Genomic DNA, 12,305 nt, shown 5'->3' on the forward strand with positions numbered 1-12,305 from the left:
ACAAAGTTAAACTCTTTATTAAATTTTCTACTTGGCAGTAGTCAGCAACAACTTTCGAGCATGCTAAAAAAGTTTATTTTTGAGATCCAGATTTATACAGTGGAGTGCAGCACATGTTTTCTGAATCAATGTTTTTCCCCTCCTTCCCTGTGGAGATCAGGGCTGCAATTTTTCCAGAGATGTTTAAGATTAAGAGTCTAGCCCCCCTTTTCAGAAATTCAAAATTTTAACTGGCTATGATGCCTGCAGTGTAACCATTCAGTACTACAGGCACTGTTTTTAATCATAATTTTTGGGTTTGATCAGTTCATGATCCAGTGAGAGGTGCTACTTGAGAAAAGAAGGTACAAGCAAAGAGTTGAGGTTAAAGATGCTTGAATGCAGGCTGCTATAAATAATTAATTTTGCCTTGGTTTTTGGTTTGTTTGTTGTTTTTTTTCCAATCATGCAAATTTGATCATATTTAGAAATAACCAGAACTTTTACAATGAGTTTTCTAATCTTCAAAGCAGCTCTTTTCCAAACACCTGAAACCCCCAAATTTTTTAACTTTCATTAAATATCAAGTTCACAAAAAACCTCTTCTAAGTGGGTAGTTACCTTACTAACTGGGTTAATTGCTAAAAGCATAAGCCAGCTCTTAGCAACATATAAAACCCATGGAATGCATAGCTTTATAAAATACAGATTGAACTTTTGAAAGCTCAGATTTAACTAGCTATTGGCTGACTGTAACACTGGTTATCAATAAATCCAGTTTGTGTCACAAAATTGATCCTACACATGTACAAGTTAACACAGAATCTGGCAACAGTGTATTTTAAAAACACCGCCATGCAATCTTTAAACAAGCTGAATTAAATCTCAGAAAACCTGCCAGCACCTATAAACATAGACAAATTGACCTTTCCACCACCCCCTGTGCTCATTCTTGCCAAAAGAAAATTACACACAAAAGATGAAATCGCTCTCAAACCTATCTGCCAAGCCCACAAGGGGAATTCAGATCACATTTTCTATCTATAAAATGTCCATTTTAGCCACTAAAGCAGGAGCTACAAATACAGAACATTTAATGCCAGTGTCAACTGCTAAAACCAACTCCATAATGTAAAACCTCTGTCCCTCCTCTGCTCAATTACACATTGCAACCAAATCCACTTTCAGCTGGAATCCTGTGCATCAATGACTCCCTTTTTCAGGGCACAGAGACTTCCTACTGAAGAAACACGGAGGACCATTGCTGGAGGAGAATGAAGCACTTACAGCAAGCTGCAGATTTAATTCTCCACTAATTCTGCAAGACAAAAGTGTTGTCTTAAAGCACACAGGTTATGTTTGCAGTTCAATCAATGCTGACACGACAAAATATATTGACAAGGTTTTAAAGAGGGCACTTTCCCCAGCTGTGCCCTGCTGGGTTACCTAACAGTGACACCGTGTGAGGAGCTGTATGTCACAGACATCTTTTATGAAAAATCCTTTCCTTAGGATTTTTCCTCCTGAGAAGCTGAGAGGCCTCAGGAACAAAATGTAAACAATGATTATCTGCTGCTGTGGAATGCAACAGGTGCATCTGTGATTGGTTTCATGTGGTTGTTTCTAATTAATGGCCAATCACCGTCAGCTGGCTCGGACTCTGTCCGAGACACAAGCCTTTGTTATTCATTCCTTCTTTTTCTATTCTCAGCTAGCCTTCTGATGAAATCCTTTCTTCTATTCCTTTAGTATAGTTTTAATATAATATATATATCATAAAATAATAAATCAAGCCTTCTGAAACATGGAGTCAGATCCTCGTCTCTTCCCTCATGCTCGGACTCCCGTGAACACGGTCACAGCTGTGCCCTGCTGGGTTACCTAACAGTGACACCGGGTGAAGAGCTGTAAACTTTACAGCCTCTGAGGTTGAATGCTTTTCTGCCAAGCACAGCATCACCAATATTCCAGGGGACAGGGAGAATTTTCCCTGCTGCTTGCACAGTGCCAGGGTCTCTCTGGAACAGCCAATCTCCTCCGTCTCCCCCCTTTCCCATCACCAGGAATGTGAGCAGTGGGGTTTGCAATCCTGTACCTGACAGCTGAAATCACACATTCATTGTGCTCCAGCCCCTCAGGGTGAGTTTATGGCTAAACCTGGGTAAGGGAAAGCTCCCTTCTCATAGGAAAATTACTTGATGCAATACTCAGATGTTACTGATGCACTGAGAAATAACTGAAGAGCGAGACCCCTGAGAAGACACTTCATCACCCTCCCAAGCACCATGGAAAGAACAATTTACTGGTTTCTTGAGCAGTGCTGATACATTTCCTGCTCAGAATAAAACAAATCTGAGGCCCAGCAGCTTCTTTTCAATCAGGGCATCCTTTAGGTTGCATTAAAAAAATTTTAAAAAAGCAAAAGTTCAGATATAAATTATTAACCACATTAAATCAGTTCAATGGTAGAAATTTGTTTATGGTTACTTAATAGGTGCAAACAGGGGACATTACCAAGCTGCTGAGATCCCTCCAACTGAAGCAACAAATTACAAGTTTTCAACCCCCCTCCACATTATTTCAACTGCACATATTTTAACATTTTTAACTTGGTGGAGTTAGAATTCCAGAGAAATCATTATTTCAAAAAAGATAAAATTAAGTACAATTAAGTTTCTACTGAATTAAGTAGAATTCTAACAGCAAGTTGTGGGAAAGAAGAGCACTAGGGTTTACATAGCAAAATTTTCTCTTTTTTAAACAATGCAACACTTGTGTAGCTACAATGGAATGCTACTCCCACTAGATTTCAACTGCACTTCTGCAAAGTAGCACATGTAGATAGACAAAATAGGAAGTGTTCTTGGATGGAAAGTACAGCTTTTCAGTTGAAGAAACTGTGGCTGTTCATAAAACTAAACTTCGATGTAAAAATGTTTACATAGTACAAACACGTGCAGCTAAACTTATTGTGCTCCAATTTCAGTTTTACACACACAAAAAAGGGAAAATCAAGTAAATTAGGACATTTTTATGAAAAGAGAAGTATTAGTGGTACATACAAGGACTAGCATTTGGAATTAGCCTAAATATGCCAAAGTGTCAATGACAGTGGAACCAGTCACAGAAAATCTATTTTTAATTATAAGGAAATATAAGGGGTTCCAGGCATCTCATTTGCAGTGTAAGCTGATTTCAGAGTATTCCACTTTAGAAAAAATAATCTATTACAAGAAACTACTACATTAACATTTAGTTTTCTCTTTTGTGTCTTTATCACTTCCTAAAAATTAAGTGAAGACAGATAAAATGTATTTCAAGAACGAATATGATGAAACTGATATATGACATAGCACACCCTGCTACACAAAAAATGCTTGGAAGTTCTTTTATGTGCAAAACATCCTTAAAATGGAAGGAGAACTGCCTGGGAAGCTCACACACCTACAAAGAATTGCATCACAGGGAAGATACTGGACTTGTTGCCAGTCCAGGCACAACTGGGTGTCCTGGTATTCTCACTGCCACCAGGATTTTACTGGTCTTGGAGCATAGACGCCAACTTAACCAAATTTAGACCCTCTCTGTTCCTTCAGGTCTCAGCAGACAAGTCAAAAAAGCAAAAGAGGCAAATCAAAATTTTGCATGGAGTGTGTGTTTCCTGATTAAATCAAAGCAATTGACATTACAGGTAAGATTTAGGCCTCACCAAGGACAGCCAGCACCTCAAAATCAAAAGAGAGAATTATCTAGCAAAAACAATGCACTGAATACCAACCAAGAAAAGAACAATAAAGTGGAAAATGGAAAGTCCTTCAAAATATGTGACAACCATTATCTAAAAACTTTCTTTGCTGCGTGGGAGTTGACTGTGGATTGAACTTTGAGGAGCACCCTGGGGTTCACAGCTCGTTCAGCTTTTGCTGCCCTGCACTGTACCTGAGAACCAGGAACGTTTTATTTGCAATGCATTTGCTTGAGATCATCCATCTGCACACTCTGCTGCCACACAGCTCTTTCAGGAGCTGCCAGCACTGCCCAACCCTTCAGACTAGGTGGGTTTTCCCATGCAGTACATCTCCTTTTTACCAATAATTCCTCAAAATCTATATTAAAAAGCACACACCGTGCACCAAGCAGACAGATTGCAATTAAGCTTGTGGCTACAGATAAGGGCAATAAGCAATTAATGATAAAAAGTATCCAGGAACCAGCTTTCATGTTTTCCCCCAAAAATAAGAAGGGGATGTGTTAAAAACAAAACACATAAGCCAATAGTGAAATACACGTTATTACTGCCCATTTATCTCTTTATGAGTAACTGTTTGAGGAGATACAAATACCACAATATTTAGGCACATTTTCTTCCTTGGCACAGGTGGCTACTGTGAGAAATAATCAAGTCATGAAATGCTCCAAGTTCTGCTTTCTGGTGGTTTAATCCTTTAATTTTTCCCTTACTCTTTATATAGGCTTTAGGAACAAATTAATCCAACAATTTTGAACTAACACACGTCTATGAAGCAAACTGCAGAGCTGGCTCAAGTAAACCTCTCCAATGATCCCTATGAAATTAATTGTTGAATTTCTCATCATCTTTAAAATGCATTTTTCTCTGAAAAGATGCAGCTCCCTAATTAAAGGCAGGAAGGCAGTTCATGGAAACTCAGATTTTTGTTGGTATACACACAGGCAAACTCAGCAGGTCCCCCTAAGCCTGGCAATCTATCTGCTTCTTTCAGAGCAATTTTGGGATGAGGACAAACAGTGGGAAAGGCAGGTGGCAAAAGTGTAGCTATCAGCAAAGGTAGAGCTGAGCAGAGGCACACACCTCACCATCAGAACCTTGAACCTTGGCACAAATAGATGTGACCTAAACATTCCATGATCAGAGGCGGGACGATGCTGTTCTGAAGCTCACAACAACAACTGAGCAGGGAGGTGTGGAGTTCAGGCCCAAGTGTGGAACCATTGCTTGGAAAATGAGCTGTAAACTTCCTCCACATTGTTCAAGCTGCTTCCAGCTGCCAAACCCAACTGAAAGTTTTATCAGGAGATACTTTCCAATGTTGTCACTATCAGAGACCAACTTCCTTATTGCTTAAATAGGGTGATGATGAGCAGGCTACAAAATCTGAGAAAGGATTAGATGGCCCAGTCTTGCGTGACTAGTCACAAAATTTCCTTTAATTCATTGCCAAAACCAAGAGAATCTGAGGACCAATGCAGCCAGGAATATCACAAGAAATACACTTTTCCAGAGGGAAAATAGACCCAACAATTCTCATTAAAAATGAACATACACAAAAAAAAAAAAAAAAAAAAAAAAAAAAAAAAAAAAAAAAAAAGTATTGCAGCAATATTTCCTAATAGAGCACCTAAAACTGCAGACCCATTTGCTTTAAATGATTTCATCTCTTTGGTCCTCTGGGACTTCCAGACATATTGACAAACTAAACTGGTCTAACTACTCTGGCATCTTGGCATGTAATCATTTAAAACAGAGACACTTCCTAACTTGTGCAAAATTGAAACATTTGTTTGAGAATAATTAGTGCCTTAGCCCAACAACGCTTGGCAGATTTTTCTCATTAGTTGAGAAAAATGATTGAGGCAGGCAGACAAGCAAGCAGACTTTGTCAGGCATTCTGTGAAAATAATTTGGACCACACACTTGGCTGCAGAGCCAGATAACGTATGTCATTCTTTGCTATCTTAACAGGTAGGATTAAAAAAAAAACACAACAAGAAACAACCATCTGGCACTGAAAACTGAATTGAGAGGACTTTTCACATCTTTAGCACAGCCCTTCCGTGTTCTCTGTGCAAGCCACAATGATCAAGTCATCCAGTGTTAGGCCCCCACTTATATTCTTTTCTATTTCCTATTGTACAGTCAGAACCAGAGCTGAAAATATTCATTGTGAGTCACAGGCCGTGCAGGTCCCAGAACAATATTTGCAGAGAATTCATGCTGGGATAGCCAACTGTGCTTTCCTTCTCCAGGGATGTTTTAACGTGCAGAGCATGTTCAAGGCAAACTGGGATCAAGGAAATATCAAATCACAACATGTTTTAGCAGGCTGTACAACATGTTTCCTTTCTGAGGTCCTTCCAGAGATCAGACTACTACAAACAAAGACAAAGCTCAGGTAGCCAGGTAACTTTAACTGTACCAAACCAAACTTCACAGGGTTCATTCCATAAATGTAACTATTTGCTAATTTAAGTTAAACATTCATATATCAATGCAACTAAATTAGCACAGGATGGATAAAAGCTTTTTGTCCTCCAGATATATCAAGAATTTCTGAAGTGTATTTTATACTATTTCAGTGAGAAAGCAAATTTCAGCCTTTGACATGAATTTGTAAAACAAATCAGCTGGTCAAACCATCAGATGTAAACTGATATAGTACAATTTATAAATGTCAAATTATGAAATAATTACATTTGCTAGCAACATTTACATATTTCCCATGTCTGCCTGCAGCCTTTAAGTAGCCATTTGGCCTATTATGCTTAGATAACCACCTGGAACTCCTCTCTGGGAAAGTTCCCAAGTCTAGACACTAAAAATCACATATGTTTCCAATTATGAGAAACTATTACTATAAGGCCGACATAAATCTCCTACATCAACAATCAGTTGCCAATTATATCACATTCCACAATATGCCTTCTTACTATAACTAATTTATGGAATGCTTAGCCTAGAAAAATCAATAAAATTAGGAGAAAAAAAGAAGTAAAAATATCAGACCTTGACATCAGGGTGAACATTTGAACCCAAAAGTTAGTTTTGTATGGAAGAAAAGCTGCAATGAACTGGATCAACAGAACTATAAATTGTACAATATAAAAAGGTTCATTGTGCAAGCAGTGTTGGCTGTTACCCACAGGATCCATCACTCTCAATACTGCATCAAGTAACAAGAGTCTTTAAAACACATTTAACAAAAGATTGGTGGGTTTTTGTCTTGCTGTGTTACACATCCACTACACAAGAGGCCAGAATTGCAGTAAGAGTTTTTGAGCAGTGTAACAAAATCCAGTGAGATCTGATCTGCTTCCTGTCAATCACTTGATTGACAGGAAATACTTTTACCATGGTTGTAAACAGCAACTGCCAAAAATCAGCTGATTTTTAGGAAACTCTAGAAAACAAAGATGATTCAAAATGAGATTAGTGGGAAAACAGCCTTTACCAAAAAGCAAGCTGCTTACAGGAAGAATGACATTTTATACATAATATATGTACATACAGAGAGGGAGATAATCACACTTTACAGGACTAGTAAAAACACCTGTAATTCACCTAAAGGATTAAGAGCATTTTCCCTTTGTTTCCCACTGAGTGGATTGATTCATCTGCTTTCTAGAACCAAGCAGTAGCACCTTAATGTTTATGGATGTCACTATATTAATTTAAGCACTATTTAATTCTTTATGAAAAATTATGATTTTTTCAGTAAAAACAGTGTAGTTTCATTTTTAAACTGTGAATTTGTTCTGAAAATTATAATTTCCCTCAGTTTACCAATGGGGAAGGGCATCCAGAAATAAAAGGACTGGAGTCTTTTTTTCAGGACTAAGGATTCCTGAGGATTACAGCCCCTCTGTGAAGGCAAGTCAATCAACCTTTTCAGATTATATGTTATCAAATATGTTAGTTTGTTTTGTTGGCAGTATCTTATATAGAAAACATTAAATAAGCAACAAAAAAACTCTGCTCTTTTTCTACTTGTCCTTGTTTTGTTCTCTCTAGCATGTAAAGCTGATCAAGTTTTTTTTCTAGTCTATCAATTTTGAAAGGAAAATCTCAGGTCCTGCCCAGCAATCATCATGACAATTTAAATTAATTTCAGCATGAAGTCCAACTTAGATTTGATCTAAACAGGAACAAGAGTGTCCCTCCTTTGCTATATTCAGACTATTTTAGTCTAGACTTCTGTAATATATTCTACTGGAATGTTCCCCTTTGCACAAATAAGCAATATGCAGTAATGGAAAAATAGGTCTAACTACATAAACCATGGAGAACAATCTTTTGACATCTAAATCAGACCAATCCCATGTTCCTCTAGACCCCTGCTGCTGGAATACTTCAGCATCTCCTGTTGTCAGCACTTGCATAAAAATAAGAGAAAAACAGCAAAACTCTACAAAGCTGTCTTCTGAAATTACCAGAGAAAAGTTTAGTATGTGATTGCATTCATTTAAGTTCAACAAATTCCTGACGTTCTGATGACTGCAGAACATTCTAGGGAAAATTGTACTTGTCAAATTGCTTAAAGTATTTCTTTTCCTAAATACCATAAATTGCAATGAAAGTTGGTCAGAATCTTAATTTCAGCAACAGTTCAGAATCAGAAATACCTCTGATAGACAGAAAATATATAACATTAAGGCTGCAGTTTGTCTCCTTCACAGTCATTAGAAGTTGTTCCTTGGAACACAGGAGTCACCTCAATAATGTTTCAACTAGGAATTATTTGGCATGAGCCTTAAATTTATGATAACACAAGGAATATTATCTTCCTTTATAGGATTTTCCACAAGTTAATATATTCAGCAAAGCAATAGTGCAAAAAAAAGGGAATTTTGGGACAGGAGTTTCAAGGTTAGTCTCTTTTCCTCAGTATTTGAGGTCTTTAAATCTTCAAAGCATGGAGTGTCAGCACATAGACCTCATTTGAGAGGTCCATCGGTAGTAAAACATGGAGAGTAGTTATCACCTTTCACACCTCAGAAGTGATCTACATCCCAAAGAACTCTGAGCAGCAGCTCAGTGTTGATGAGACTACAATAACAAAGCACTTAGGTACATTGTGCTACCATTACCTTAGGAACTGTGCACATTCAATTTTGTCCTTCATTCTTCCTCTTGAAATGGAATTATCATCCAGGTTAATATATCTGCCTGTATAAACAGCTCATTCGAGGTTTAGCAAAAAAAAAAAAAAAAAAAAAAAGAAACTTAGAAAAGCATAGATGCAAATGAATTGTTTGAAAGAAATTGAAATTTTCCCCCAAACAAAGAATGGTTTTAAAACCCACAATTTCTTAGTATTATTGTTAGATTAAACCCAATATAATTACAAACCAAACAATTATCGGAATGCTAATTTCATGGACAGCACATTAATTCATCTCTTTTCTCATTTCCTAATTATTCACCTTATAACACCAAGTTACATTACTGCTTACCTTCAAGCAATTCCTGAAAACAACATTGTGTGAGGCAGAGGAACTTTGAGGTGTTTTTAATGATATCTTCAAAGAGTAAAAACTTGGCACAGTGCTGGAAAAGAAAATTCATGCTTAACCTGGAAAAAAAATTGGATTAAGATTAATCATTCAAAAGCAAAACACACTTGCTTTTTATGTTTTAAGAACTTTATATACTGTTTAGTTTTTGCATTAATGGCCTCACTTCTGTGAGCAACTTAAAACCTTATATATTTTATTCACTCCAATTACCTTTTTCAGACATGTTCTAAAGGAAATCCCCTAAACATCCAAGGAAGTCCCTCTTTTTTGACAAGTGGCCTAGTATTTCAGAATTATTCTTTTCCCATACATATATAGGGCTTAATATCAATACAAAACCACTAATGGCTAAATCCCATTGACTTCCAGTTAAATACAGACTTCCCACCTACCAGGGTTACTTTTGAAAGTATATAGATATCCAAAAATACAGATCAAGAATTGCATTTTCAAGAGTACTTAATGGTTTAAACCATATTTCATACATTCCTGTGGAAACTACATACCTCACCTGGTTAGATCCTTCTGAAAATCCTAGAAGGTGCCTGTAAGTGGGAATTTTAATCCTGATCCTTTCTATCCATGAGTACTAGACTTTACAAGCACTACTCTTTGAGCACCATTACTCATTTTTTATCATTTAAATTTTTTTCACTCTGCAGTAGAGATATCTGCATATACTGTATTACAACTGTACTGGTTAGGTGCAGTTGTGATTATTTTGGAATTAGGTTATGACATAAAAATAAAGCAGCAAAATCTCAAAAACTTTCATTGACTTGACAGAAAGAACTGCAGTTGGGAGACTGTGAGAAGGTGGTTGTTTTGATTTTCCAAACCCACAGAAATGCAATATTTAGTAGCAGCATGTGACAACTGCATTGGCAGCATTTCCAAAAACCACAGGCGTGCCCATGCCCCACCCGCTGTGCCAAACAAGACACTCAGCACTCCAGCACCAGGTGGGGAAAAAGGACAGCAGGACAGGGAGAAATAAGGATTGATCCTCTGCCCACTGCAGGCAGTGAGGATTTTATCACTGCATTACAAGCAGTAGAACCATTAATTGCCTTACCTGCAAGACAGAGCATGAGAGCTCTTAAAAAGAAAGGTAGGATAAAATAAAAAACAGCAGTGATGTGTCAGTAACCATAATATAATCAGGGATAATTTGTGACCTAATTGAGAAACAGAGGCAGGGAGATAAATTTCCCCAGTGCTGTGTGAAACATTAGATGCACACCCTAATAAAGATGATGAGATTTGTGTCTCTAATTTGGCCTGAAGTGCACAAACTGTCCTATCCTCAAATATTTCTCCAAGTGCATTTTTCAAGTTTCAGCAAAGGAAGGAGTGCAGATTATGTGGCTTGGAATGAAATGAGCCATCCATCAATAAATACAGCAGCAGTAATAAGCAATGAAATTAGCTGGGATAGGGCATAACCAGCAAATAAAAAAAGAGGAAAAGGCAGAAGAGGTGATGCTGAGGATACACAGTTAACATGAGGCAAAATGAATGATAAATAGGGAGAGGCAGAGACTGTGAAAAAGGAAAGTGTCATTCACCAGCGGTGACACACTAACACACTTTGCCAGGATGGATGGACTCAGGGATCAGACAAGGCACAAGGAGCAGCTGCATGGGTATGTTACTGACAGACAGACAGACCTGAGAGAGATCAAATGCTTGTTACATCCCAGTGTGAACAGGGGGGGACAGATGACGGATTTCTTAAAGAGGGCTATGGTCTACTAAGAGAAGAAGCTGAAATGCTGTAGAACTTTGGCTCATATAGCTGCAGATGCTGTTTTAATCTAAGAAATAATACAACATCCTAAATTCTCAATGAGAAGGAAATTACTTTCCAAGATTTTTCAGAAGTTAAGCTGGGGAAGCAAGCAGGTATTTACATTTCTGGTTAGACACAGATCCCTCAAGACAAGAGTGGCAGTGAAACAGGGACAGGCTCATTTTTCCTAGAGCTAAATCCTGCCTGAAGAAAAACACATCACATTTACTTCAGAGACCTTCCTTCACCACCAAGCAAGGAAAACAAACAAAATCCTACTTTTTGCAAGAAAGCAAAATTCTAATAAAGAGCATTAAGTCAAACTCTTCTGGTTTTTCAGACTCTCAAGTAAAGCTCCACACCCTGGCTACTAAAACTCACCTGAGGCACCCCTGTCCCTCTCCTGCAATGCTCAGCAAGCCAGTGGAACACTTAATGAAAGACAGGATGCAAGTGTTTGTAGGGCACTGTAAAGAACATTGAAAAAGGCAAAATCACAGAGAAAAATTGGATTTTGTTAAGTTTAACTTTGATATCAAAACAGAAACCTACATTTTAATCACCAATGAGAAGTACAAAGCTGAGAACAGCAAGCAAATTATTTTTACAGCAAAGTGTTCCTTACAATGCCCTTTTCAATTGTTTTCATTGCAGTGGGCAAAATCCCACAGGCTCCAAGGGAGGACAGGTTCACCTCTCAGGTTTACTATAAATAGGAAAAAAAATCCCCTGTTACAAACACCCAGTAGTCAGAGAAAGAAGACAAAGAGCAGGAGCACAAACAGATAAGCCAAACTGAAAAGCTCCCAGAACAACACAGCAGGTTTCACCTCTCCACCTCCAGAGAATGTCTAAGTCATCCTACCTTCCACCTCAGGAAGCTGCTACTTGCACTAGAGCATACAGAGCTGAGGACATGCTTTGTGTTATTCACAATACTCAGATTAGGAGGCTCCTGGGAGGAGACATGCACACGCCTGTCTGAGAGATCCCTCAGAGCCTTGGGCGCTGGCTGCAGGATATCCCTGCACACAACATCAGCACATCAGCTAAATTGGGTGGAAGAGCAAATGACACGCAGCAAAGGACCCCTCTCAGATGTGCTGTGTCAGGAGAAGGCTCATGCAGCTCTGAGGCAGGACTGCAAACATCTGTCAGGCACAACAGGCTCCACTCACTGCTGGGAGGCAGCTCCTTTAAACTCTTCCAACAGCAAAAAATAGTTTCCACACCAGCTTTGACTTTCTAGGAGAATTCCCCA

General features: G+C 38.2%; 1 long non-coding RNA gene across 2 annotated transcripts in view; it reads right to left on the minus strand.

Annotated features, from left to right (window-relative positions):
* LOC115947756 overlaps positions 1–12,047 on the minus strand; it is a 20,545-nt gene extending 8,498 nt beyond the window's left edge. Inside the window, exons 1-3 of one of the 2 annotated variants that reach the window (XR_004081608.1) lie at positions 11,910–12,047; positions 9,190–9,308; positions 8,824–8,902 (exon numbers count right to left, since the gene is read on the minus strand). This is a non-coding gene — a long non-coding RNA (uncharacterized LOC115947756). Of the gene's footprint in view, positions 1–8,823; positions 8,915–9,189; positions 9,309–11,909 lie in introns of both variants that reach the window. The other variant, XR_004081607.1, reaches the window with a different exon arrangement.
* Between the last annotated feature and the right edge of the window lie 258 nt (positions 12,048–12,305).

This window comes from Geospiza fortis, unplaced genomic scaffold (genome assembly GCF_000277835.1).
Source record: "Geospiza fortis unplaced genomic scaffold, GeoFor_1.0 scaffold171, whole genome shotgun sequence".
Taxonomy (NCBI): Eukaryota; Metazoa; Chordata; class Aves; order Passeriformes; family Thraupidae; genus Geospiza; species Geospiza fortis.